The following is a 12,442-nucleotide window of genomic DNA, read 5'->3' as shown; positions in this document are numbered from 1 at the left end:
TGGCTTCCTTCACTTAGCATAATGTTTTCAAGGTCCATTCATGTTGTAGCATGTATTGGTATGGAAGGTGTGTTTTGGAAAATAGAGATAGGCAAGATTGAGAATTGAGGGTTTGTGTTGATCAAGATGACTACTGCATAGAGTAAGAATTTGAGAATAGAGAATAAGATGTCATACTAGAGAAGTAAGCAGAAGCCAAATCAAACAGAGCAGAACACTGTCAGCTATGTTATGAAAGTATGGACTTTATCCTAGGGGCAATAGGATGACAATGAATGGTGTTAAGTATGGAAATGATACAATCAGATTTGGATTTTGTATTTGTGTGGAGAGTAGGCTAGGTGGGTACAAAACGGGGCAGAGAGACTAGGATTCTTGCAAAAATCTAGGCTACAGAAAGATGGAGGCGTTATGGGATTTGACAGTGGGAATGGAGAGAAGTGGATGGATTTGAAAGATTTAAGAGGTGAGATTGACAAGACTTGATGTTCAATTGAACGTAGAGTTGGGAGAAGGAGAGGATAGTATCTAGAATGTACTTAAATTTCTGAGTTCATGAGACAAGTGGATTATAATGTACATACTCATTAAGGAGCTGGCTGCTAGGTAAGTTCCTGGGGTGCCAATATATAAGTACTAAAATGGCACTGGAACATTAATGAGATGAAAAAAATGCATTTACTGGAACTCTTTACTTATTAGTAGTGTATGTGGGTTGGAGGAAAACTTGGATAAGCTACTGCAGATGGAGTAAGACCCCTTTCTCACCTGGCTTTTTGCTTGAATAACATTAGTTGTTTCCTAAACTGTACTCTAAGAGACCCAAAGCTTGTTTTATTGAATGGCTACCATCACTGGGTCATCTTTTTTTTTCCTGTCCCTATTAAGGTTTTTACCTTTTTCTTTAAAATGTTTATATGAGATTGGTTTGAAGACTATCAGATTACTAACCTGCTGTTCCATTTGAATTACACCAAAATGCCGTGGCTTAAGATAACAATTTAATTATCTCTCATGGTTCTGGGAATTGACTGGGCTTAGTTAGGCAGTTATCTCTCTCTCTCTCTCTCTCTCTCTCTCTGCTTTTTTGAGACAGAGTCTCACTGTGTTGCTCAGGCTGGAGTGCAGTGGTGCGAGCTTGGCTCACTGCAACATCTACTTCCTGGGTTCAAGGGATTCTCATGCCTCAGCCTACCGAGTAGCTGGGACTACAGGTGCCTGCCACCACACCTGGCTAAGTTTTGTATTTTTAGCAGATACGGGGTTTCACCATGTTGGCCAGGCTCTTCTCGAACTTCTGATCTCGGATGATCTGCCCACCTCAGCCTCCCAGAGTGCTGGGATTACAGGTATGAGCCACCGCACCTGTCCAGGTGGTTCTCTCTTACGGTTTTCATGCAGTTGTAGTCAGTGGCTGGGTTAGAGTCATCTTGAGGCTTACTCATTCACATGTGTAGAGATTCATGGGACAGATCACCAAAATGTGGGCTTTCCATGTGGTTTCTCTGGCATGGTTACTGGGTTCCAAGAATGAGTGTCCCAAAAGGAGCAATCAGAAACTGTATTGCCTTTTATGACCTGGCCTTGGAAGTTACATAGTTTCCCTTTTGTTATACTCCATTAGGTGAGGTAGTTGTGAATGTCTGCCCAGGTTTAGAGGAAGGAGAAGTAGATTTCACCACTCAGTTGAAATCTCCCATTCCACACTGTCTTCTTAATGTGACTGTGATACCTGAGTCACAGGTGCTATGTCACAACCACATTAAAAAATCGTGTGGGATGGAAGATATGGTAGCAGCCATTTTAAAAAAAATACAATCTGCCATCCCTACCTGAGAACCCTGCTCAGACTAAGATTGGGAACCGAAAGAGAGAACTTGGAAGATTGAATGTGATTTTGTACCTGTTGAGTTTGAACACTGCGTCAGACTTTCTGGCAGAAATGTTAAGAAGTCTCTTTACTGAGCTGGGTGCAGTGGTGTATACCTGCAGTCCTAGCTACTCCCAGCCTCAGGAGGCTGAGGCCAGAGGATCACTTGAGCCCAGGAGTTTGAATCTAGCCTTGTCAATACTACAAGACCCCATCTCTAAGAAATAAAATAAAATTTAAAAGTTTGATTACTGGTCAGGTACTGAATTTGTCTGTAGAGAATAGTATTAATCACAGCCAAGACAGGAAACATCTTTAACTGAGAATATTTTCTAATATATCCTCATTTTCTTTTCTTTTAAAAAACCTGTGGCCAGGATTTTGGAAATTTGCACCCTCACAAATCTTCTGTTATAAACATGTTCATATCAGAATGAATTTCTTGCATTTTATATTTTAAACATCATCTTTATACCTGTCACCTTTCCTTGTAAGTTTATATAAAAAATAAAATCTTTGTTTCTTAATTTTAAATGATGGTTCTTTAACGTTCCTTCGTATTACAGTTAAAATTTTAGTCTTCTGTTATACATCCCAGGGAGATTCCTTATCTTTTCCATTCCCTTTGCTTTTCAGTTTTTATATTTCAAAGTAAAAAATTTATTTTTATTTATTTATTTTTTGAGACAAGGTCTGACTCTGTTGCCCAGGCTGGAGTGCAGTGTCATGATCACAGCTCACTGCAGCCTCCACCTTCCAGGCTCAAACTGTCCTCCTGCCTCAGTCTCCCAAATAGCAGGGACTACAGGTGTGCGCCACTATGCCTGGCTAATTTTTGTATTTTTAGTAGAGATGGGGCCTCGCCATGTTGGCCAGGATGGTTTTGAACTCTCCTAGCCTCAAGTTAGCCACCCACCTTGGCCTCCCAAAGTGCTGGGATTACAGGTGTGAGTCACTATACCTGGCCAGATTTATGATTTATGATTTTCTTTTTAGAAAGCTATTTCAGTAAGATTATGAAAGATATATTTTATAGAGAAATGAAGGCAGTAACACTAGTTTGGTAACTATATGAACCACTCTAGGCTAGAACCACTCTAAGCTAAGGCAGTTGTAGAAATGGGATGAGGGTGATGAAATTAGGAACTTCTTTGGAATCCTTGCCATGGTAGTGTGTTTTATGCTATACTTAATAAATAATTAAATCATTCCACATATTTTGAATACTACTGTGTGAAAAGAAAGTGCTGGGGCCTTGGAATAAAAGGATTAATAAAAAGGGTTTCCTGTCTTGGATGAACGTATGGTTTAGTGTAGTCATTTTGTAAAGAGGGAATATGAAATATAAACATTATAGGAGCATGGAGAACTATGTGATTAATTATTGTAATTATTAATTTCACATTGGGAGGTGACGAGTGGAATATTAGAGGAGTTCTGTGAAATTCTTTGTTTTCCTCTCGTGTATCTTGAACCGTATTTAAGACATTTGTACTGTTTTATGTTGTATACTTGTCCATCTATCCATTTACTAAACTTTTATTACTTCCAAAAAATGATTCTATAATGTCAAAAGACAATGAAGAAGTCATTGCTGTAAATTGCTCATTCTGGGTAAAAAGTACTGGAGTATTTGTCTCTTTACCTAAGAAGCATATTCTCCATAGGAGGTCATGGAATACTTCTTTTCACTACCTATTGCTTATGTTTCTCTCTGTGTCTCCCTTTCCCTTCATTTTTCTGAACTATTTCTTTATTTATTAGGGCATTAGCAACTTTAAGTCTACTTTTAAGAATGAATGCAATAATTTTATTTTATTATATGTCACTTCTCAAAGGTAAGAATGGAGACTTATAATTAAACAGGATGAGGCCGAGCATGGTGGTTCACATCTGAAATCCTAGCACTTTGGGAGGCTGTGGCGGGCAGATTGCCTGAGCTCAGGAGTTCGAGACCAGCCTGGGCAACATAGTGAAACCCTGTCTCTACTAAAATACGAAAAAATTAGCCAGACGTGGTGGCATGCATCTGTAGTCCCAGCTACTCGGAAGGGTGAGGCAGGAGAATTGCTTGAACCCAGGAGACAGAGGTTGCAGTGAGCGGAGATCGTGCCACTGCATTTCAGCCTGGCGACAGAGCAAGACTCTGTCTCAAAAAAAAAAAAGGATGGATTGACCCTTCCTCACACACACCATTTACTTTCTTTCTGCCTTGAAACCCTCATAAAATGGTAAGAAGTAAGAACAGAAAAGGAGATAACAGTGGATGAAAGATTTCAGTAAATGGAAAGAGTGAAGGTCTTCAAACTGAAGACACAATAAGCTACTTGCCTGCAGAGGGAGATATGTTGAGAAGCCCCACAACACCTTAGAGAGATTTGTGATATAGAGACTCCAAGGATCTCTAAGGGCTTAGGTGAGGTGTGGTACTGAAAATAGATTGGCTGGAATATGATACAAGGAATGATTAGTTTTGCATATGTTCTGCTGAATCCTACCTATGTAGCCAAATAACTTTCCCCTTCATCCTGCAGGAGTCTAGAAGTTTATTTTCTGGAAGAATTGAATAGAGGATACTTTGAGTGGAAGGATACCAAGCATATCAGGAGGGGATGAGGTGCAGGTTGAAAGTAGATTAAGGAAAATGTAATGTAAAGTTATAAATGTGGCCAGGCACGGTGCCTCACGCCTGTAATCCCAGCACTTTGGGAGGCCAAGGCGGGCGGATCTTCTGAGATCAGGAGTTTGAGACCAGCCTGGGTAACACAGTGAAACCCCGTCTCTACTAAAAGTACAAAAATTAGCCAGGCGTGGTGGCAAATGCCTGTAATCCCAGCTACTCAGGAGGCTGAGGCACAAGAACCTCTTGAACCTGGGAGGTAGAGGTTGCAGTGAGCCAAGATTGCACCACTGCACTCCAGCCTGGGCGACTGAGTGAGACTCTATCTCAAAAATAAATAAAATAAGATAAAATAAAATAAAATAATAGCTGAGACCAGCCACTAGTGGTCTTGTGTGATTTTCCTCAAATCTTGTGTGGTTTTCCTGAAATCTAGTAGATTTCAGCTACTTAGGGGAATGTATGTAGTAGGTGGATGGTTAGATTTAGCTACAGTGGAGACTTTGCCAGCTGAGACTGGAATATAATTCCAGTAGAAAAACCTATAATATTATTTGTATTAGTCAGGGTTCTGCAAAGAAACAGAACCAATAGTATATAGAGGGCTGTGTGTGCGTATGTGTGTGTGTTTAAATTTATTATAAGGAATTGGCTGATGCATTTATGGAGGCTGAGAAGTTTCACAATCTGCACTCTTCAAGCTGGAGACCTAGGAAAGCTGGTGGTGTCATTCTGAGACTAGAGGGCCAATAGTGTAAGTCCCATTCTGAGGGCAGAAGATTGATGTCCCAATTCAACCAATCAGAGAAAATTCCCTCTTCCTCAAGCCTTGTTTTATTCACATCCTCAATGGATTGGATCATGTCTGGTCACATTGGGGAGGGCAATCTGTTTTATTCAGTACACTGATTCAAATGCTAATCTCATCCAGAAACACCCTCACAGACATACCCAGAAATAGTATTTAATTTGAGTACCCCATGTCTCAGTCAAGTTGATATATAAAATTATCTGTTATATTATTGGACATGCCTCACATATTGAAAAACTGTATATATGATTTGACCTTGAATCTATAGAGTTAATTTTGTTTAAGAAAATCTTTAATTAGCTAGGTATTAGAGGGGTGGTTACTTTACTTTCATTCTCATTTTGACCTTGGTTTGTATTTTTATACTTTCATACTTCTGATATGACTTAGTCCTTTATTTAATGGATATAAATCTGTTTCTTAGTGTTAGTAGCTCTTCTCATTTAGAGTATATCATAGCGTGCATATTTTTCTAGTTCTCAAGACGGATATCTTTTACCAGTGATTTTCATTCTTTATTCTTTATTGGGTCTTGGAAACTTGAATTTTAGGTCTTTTTCTTATTCTCTTATTTTTTATTAAGCACATCATTTTCACATCTGATAATAGAATATTTGTAATGTCAGGAAATTTTTCTTGCTACCTCAGTTTATCTTTAACACAGTTTATCTGTGTTCATTAAATTATCTCCAATATACTTACCTGTTCTGAAAATACCATGATTATGTGTTAGATATTTTATACTGATAATATAATATTCATAGTCTTAGTTTTATTCTGATTAGCTTCAACTACTAATCTTGTTCAAGGCTAAATTAGGCCCTTAAAGAATTTTACATTGTCTCTAAGCAGTTATAGTTGGGCTACCATAACTTAATGGATATTGTCATATTTTCACAAGAAGGTAGTAATATTTGAAGAGCCTTTGTCTTTTGCATACACCCCTGATAGTGAAGGTTAATATTGGGTTAATAGATCCATTGCTTCTAAGCAGTTGGAGGAGGACTGGAATGAAGAGACTCCATTTGGAGAAAAAAATAGTTTGGCAATAAAAATCACAACAAGAAACTTGTGAAACTCAAGAATTCTGTGTGTATCGAAAAAAAAATTGCGCTAGAAGGACATTCTTGTGAAGCAGCAGTTTTCTTAGCTTTGGATTCTTGGAGGACCCATTATAAGGCAAATTACATACTTATGAATTAACACAATTAAAGTCATTGGGTAGAAAGTGCCTGCTGTTGATGTTTCACTTTGCATTATCCATTGAAAATAAACGTGCAAAAACTCTTCTTTGTTGAAACATTTAACTTTTGGCCTTTTCATACAATATAATGTCTCTGTTGCTGCCTTGCATGCAAGCCAGGTCTTTGAATCCAAAGGTATAATTGTATTTACTGTTCAAGCTCCATTGCTTTTGTTTGTCTGGCTATGATAGATTTATATGAAGAAAATTAGGGTTTATTATTTCAGCAAGTGTAATGAGCAATGTGTTTTTCTTTTAGGATCAAACAGAGCATACTGAATCAGCAGGACTGGCTGGTGGTGCAGCAAGCATGATGAGTAAGCACCGAGAAGTCTGTTCCTTATCACGTGTGTAAGGGGAAAAAGGTAAGAAAATGTTTTTTATTTCTCTTAGAGATTGAACTTGAGAAACCAGTGAAATCTATAGAAGATAATGCTGATGCATATATGTTATTTGCTTCATTGGTAACATTGTATCTTATTAAATCAGGAGTATGATTTTTTTCAAAAGATTTGACTTAAATTCAGAGGAAAAGGGTATTTAAAAATCACTGTTATTTTATGTCACAGTGGTCACAATGTTAATTTCCCTACCAGTGCTGGCTCCTTCGTTTTAGAGTTAGTTGAGTATAGAAAGGTAATTTCAGAAAAAATATGAATTTGAGCAATAGTTTAGCTCATGCAAGAGCTAAACAAGTAAAACTGATTTGGGGATGGGGAATCAGAAATGTAAATTTAATTACATTATTTAATTTTGTATTTTTAGATAAGTTACTATGTAGAGCAATAATTTCCAACAGAAAACTGGAAATATTCTTGTAGAGCAGGAATCCTTGACTTTTTCCTAACTAGGAGTCATGTTGTTTTTTTTCAAGTCTTAAGATTATTTAAGGGTGTGAACCCCCAGTATCTGTGTTGGAAACAAGTGCTTGGTGTAGCCAAAGGAAACCTGCACTTAGACAGAAATTTTCTCAGCAAGGCACTTTTACTTCTGCAGAAGGGTGCTGTTCGCTCCTGTTACAAATGCAAGAGCACACTGAACAAAGGAAGGAAGGGGCTTTTAACCCTAACACAGTTCCTGTTTCTGTGTCTTTCCCCTATTGACTGGAGTTGGACTGCACAATCTAAGCTGATCCTGACTGGCTAAGGCTTAAACTTTTCCAAATAAGGTAAATGTGTGATTTGTGAAGGGGCAGGGTGGGTAAAGAAGAAGTGGTTAGGCTTGACAGACGAGGGGATAGGATTGTTTACAACTTATGACCAGGAAGTTGAGTCTTTGAAGAGGAACTCAGTTGTCCCAACAATCTCCCCACTTCTGTCTTATAGTTGTTCATCTTCAAGTTTCTTTAACAGGATCTGGCTTTGTTGTTCTTCTTGATTATCTACGTGCAAGAGCTTGTCTGAGTACAGAGGGGGAGAGGTTGGGGAGGTTTTTGTGAGAGCTGCTTCTATGAGCCTTTGGGTTAACCCACAAATACAGGGTATGATACAGCAACCCACAAGGATGAGTACACCTCTAACAATTGCAAGGAAGGTAAAGATTGAGGTCATGAGTCCTTTCCATTTTCCAGACCACCTTTCCATTAGTCCTGTAAAGGGGTCGTCTATTCCAGAGTTTTCGGCTAGTTCATTTGCTAGGGTGGTAAGGCCTTGTAAGGCTTTTATGATTGTCCCGTCGGGGGCTGTATTATTAGGGATAAAAGTGCAACACTGGACCCTGATCATGACATAGACTCCACCTTTTTTGGTCAACACCATGTCAAGGGTGATTCTATTTTCCCAGGCCATCTGGCTGGTGGGGTCTGATTTCAGCGATTCCTTTTATGGCATCTCTGGTATAATTGATGAATTGCTGCTGACTGTAGTATGTGTAATTTATCCAGTCTATATTTTTGTTTATAGTGGACTACCAGAATAAGATAGACTCGAACCCGGTGGCTATTTGGTTTTGAGCTTTGAATTCATTTGGTACTGTCTGCACACCCTGGTGCTGTCTATGTAAACTTGGGGGTCAAAGGACCCATTTATTGGGGCTTCTTTTTTTCTTCTGGTTACCTGCTTCCTGATGAAATGCCAAGGTGAAAGGGATGGCCAATTGGATCAGAGCACAAGTGCCACTCCAGTTGCTTGGCAGTGTACCAAATATTGGTCCCCCTCAATACCACTATACATCCACTTGGGGATGGACTGGGGCTGACTGATTGGTTAGCTCTTGGAAAGGTTTAGGCCCACTACATCCCATCAGGTTTCCAAGGAATGTCAAATTTTCCCCTTGTTGTGAGAGACACAAGGTAAAATTGGCATCGAGAGCGGGAGGTCGAATGTTCCTTGGGGGCTGTCCCATAGGGCTCCTGACCTTTGGGAAAAGTAGTGAAAGAGTGGCACATGACTTGTTTCCCCAGGCTGTGAGGTGCTGGAAGAGAGCTACCATACAGTCTTTGCCTGATGAGTTGGCCCATCTAAGTGGGAGGGGAACAATTTGGGTTTCTGGCCTGCCTGTTGCATAAGCATAACAATCGGTTTTATTTAGGGTGTGAATGGAAGATTTAATCCATTCCAGCTAGGCATTTACATCTTGATAACTGGTTTCTATGGCTAGGGTTTGCTGTAAATCCTTAACTTCTACTATAACTACTTTGGTTTTGTCATTAGACATGAAGCAAGAAATGGTTTGATTTTTGTGGTTTTGGGAAGCAGATAACGGAGGGAGATGGAGGAGGAGGAGCAAACCTCATTTCAAAGATGCCTGTAGGGTCTTTTGCAGTGACATCCGCTCCTAGGCCATAAAGGTGCTCTAAAGTGGGGATATGGTCGGTGGAGGTGGGGATAGGAATAGAGAGAAGTACTGGGTTGCACTGGTGGTTTTGGCAATATGAGGGGGTGGTTCCTTTGGTGAAGTGGAGGTAGGGTTTTAGGGTGGTGCAACCCTCTAAGGAGGTCCAGCCCTGATATTTGGTGGTCAAGATAACATCTCCTCAACTATAACATAACCCCTTAAAGGGTTGTGGTTGTCGATTGCAAGGGTCCGGGGTGATACTGGTTTTTCTGTGGGTGGAGGGGCAGAGGTACTTTTCTGAAGAAGCTAGCTGTCTTTGACTTTGGAGGTTTCCACAGGTATGACAAGACAAGCATTGAATGTAATTGTTTGGGAGGAGGGTGATGGAGTTACACTGATGATAAGGTGTCCTTGGGTAGCTAAAGGAAGATAAAAAGATAGATTAAACCTTTTTGAATGTAGTTTGGAGGGCATTGATCCTAGAATGATGGTCCATGACTTTGCAAGGGTTGGGGCCCTTTTTACCCGAGTGTGGTGGGTTCACCCCTTTTCGGCCATTTGGAATGCTGTCTCAGTGGTTAGGAGTATTAAATAAGGTCCTTCCCAGGTTGACTTAAGCTTTCCTTCTTTCCAACATCTGATAAGGACATGATCTCTGGGCTGGTGTTGGTAAACTGGGAATTCGAGGAGTGGAGTTTGTGCTAGGAGGCCTTGAGTCCTGAGGATGGAAAGGGTGGAAGACAGACCAAATATATATATTTTTAGAAACGGATCTTTTGTTTCAAATGTAGGAAGGTCAGTAGTGGAATTTAGATAAGGCAGCCCATAGAGCATTTCATAAGGGGACAGGCCAGACCAATATCTTTTTTTTTTTTTTTTTGAGACAGAGTCTTACTCTGTTGCCCAGGCTGGAGCACAGCGATCTTGGCTCATTGCAACCCACACCTCCCAGGTTCAAGCAATTCTTCTGCCTCAGCCTCCCGAGTAGCTGGGACTACAGGCACCAGCCACCACACCCGGCTAATTTTTGTATTTTTAGTAGAGACGGGGTTTCGCCATATTGGCCAGGTTGGTCTCGAACTCCTGACCTTGTGATCCGCCCTCCTTGGCCTCCCAAAGTGCTGGGATTACAGATGTGAGCCACCACGCCCTGCCAGGCCAAGATCTTTTTGAGGGGCAGTTTGGATTCTTATTAAGGCAATGGGAAGGCATTTTGTCCATGGTAACTGGATTTCCAAGATTAATTTGGTTAGGTGATTTTTTTAGAGTGATTAATTCTTTCTGCCCTCCCTGATGAAGGCGGATGCCAGGGAGTATGATATTCCCATTTTGTTCCTAGTGCTTGGGTTAGCCCCTTAATGATGTGTGCAGTGAAGTGGGTCCCATTGTCTGAATCAGTGTTCTCTATTAGTCCAAACCTGGATATATGTTCCAACAGTGCTTTGACTACATTACTGGCAGTTGTGCTTGGGAAGGGGAGCTTGGGAAGGGGATGGTTTCTACCCAGTGGGTGAGATGGTCTACTATGACTAGTAAATACTTGAGGCGGCCTATTGGGGGCATTTCAGTGTAATCAACTTGGACGCTTTGGAACGGCCTTAACCCTGGGTTTCTTCCCGTGGGAGGTTGCTTCTTTAGGGTTTGCTTATTAGTTTTTCTGCACATGATGCAACTATCCTCCACTTGCTTAGTGAGGGTATTTATCTCTACACCCATAGACTGTGAGGGCTGCATCACACATAGCTTGAGGACCCCAGTGAGTTCCTGGATGAAGCTGTGACAATATTTCCCTCATGAGAGGCTTAGACAGCATTTCCCTTCCATCTGGTAATACCTGCTTTCCCTCTGGGCTCTCCTGAGCTCCTCTTTTCTTTAGAGAAAGGTCTGCGTGAGAGAAGATGGGGATCACAGCTGGAGGGGGAGACAAAGGGATAGATGGAAAATGGGTGCCTTTGGGAAGAGGCAGCTTGCTTAGCTATTTGATCTGCGAGGTTATTTCACTGGCTTTCAAAAGATGGGTTCTTTTGGTGTTCTGGGACATGGACAACTGCAGTTTCTTCTGGCAGCTGAAGATTTTCTAATACTTGCAAAATTAATTATTTGTGGACCAAATCTTGGCCCTTACTATTGATGAAGCCTCGTTCAGTCCAGATTTTTCCAAAGGTATGGACTACTCTGAAGGCATACTTGGAGTCAGTGTAAATAGTTCCTTCTTGATTCTGCAGGGATTTTAAGGCTTGGTTTAATGCAAAGAGTTCACATGTTTGGGCAGACCAGTTATTTGGCAGTCTTCCTGACTCTGCCTCTGTGAGGATTTCCCCATCAACTACGGAGTACCTGTTGTACCTTTTTCCTTCAGTCATCTGGGGGGAACCATCTATAAAGAGGTGATGCCTTGTTTGGAAAGGGGTTTTGCTTAGATCCAGTCTGACTCTAGTTTGATAACTGACTAGATCTAAGCATTTATGCTCAGATTCTTCCGGGTTTGGATTTCCTGTTAGGAAAGCAGCAAGGTTGATGAATTGTCAGTAGTTAGTGTTAGGTCATCCCTCTCTAATAAGATAGCTTCATATTTTAAAATTCTTGAGTCAGTGAGCCATCTCTCTGCCTTCTGATTAAGAATAGTTCTGACTTGATGAGGGGTACTTATGATGAGGTTTCCCCCAAAGGCTATTTTCCTGCTTTCTTCTGTTGGCAAGGCAGTTGCTGGTATGGATTGTACGCATTTGGGCCATCCACGGGTTACTGGGTCAAGGATTTTTGACAGGAAGGCTACAGGCTGTCAGTGGCCTCCGTGTTTGTGGGTGAGTACTCCTAAGGCCACTCCTTTGCTTATATTAACAAAAAGGAGGAATGGCTGTTCTAAGGAGGGCAAGACCAGAACAGGGGCTGTTACAAGTAGGTGTTTTAATTCTTCTACCTGTTGGATCTCTGATGGGGTCCAAAGGAGGGTTTATAGGGTCTGGTCTTTGTTGAGTGAGTTTTTGATATAGCGGCTTTGTTTTTAAGGCATAAGAGTTAATCCACAGATGACAATAACCAACCAATCCTAAGAATTTCCTAAGTTCCTGCTTTGTTTCGGGTAAAGGCAAAGATACCATACCTTCAATTTGTTTGGGTGCT

General features: G+C 40.8%; 1 protein-coding gene across 3 annotated transcripts in view; it reads left to right on the top strand.

Annotated features, from left to right (window-relative positions):
• ZFYVE9 (zinc finger FYVE-type containing 9) overlaps positions 1 to 12,442 on the top strand; it is a 202,745-nt gene that overhangs the window by 60,930 nt on the left and 129,373 nt on the right. For all 3 annotated transcript variants that reach the window (XM_023188602.1, XM_023188610.2, XM_023188617.2), the window contains exon 2: positions 6,804 to 6,909. The gene's annotated coding sequence lies outside the window, so the exon portion shown is untranslated. The remainder of the gene's footprint in view (positions 1 to 6,803; positions 6,910 to 12,442) is intronic.

The sequence above is a fragment of the Piliocolobus tephrosceles genome, chromosome 1, assembly GCF_002776525.5.
Source record: "Piliocolobus tephrosceles isolate RC106 chromosome 1, ASM277652v3, whole genome shotgun sequence".
NCBI classification, from domain to species: domain Eukaryota; kingdom Metazoa; phylum Chordata; class Mammalia; order Primates; family Cercopithecidae; genus Piliocolobus; species Piliocolobus tephrosceles.
This window is presented reverse-complemented; position numbering and strand designations above follow the sequence as displayed.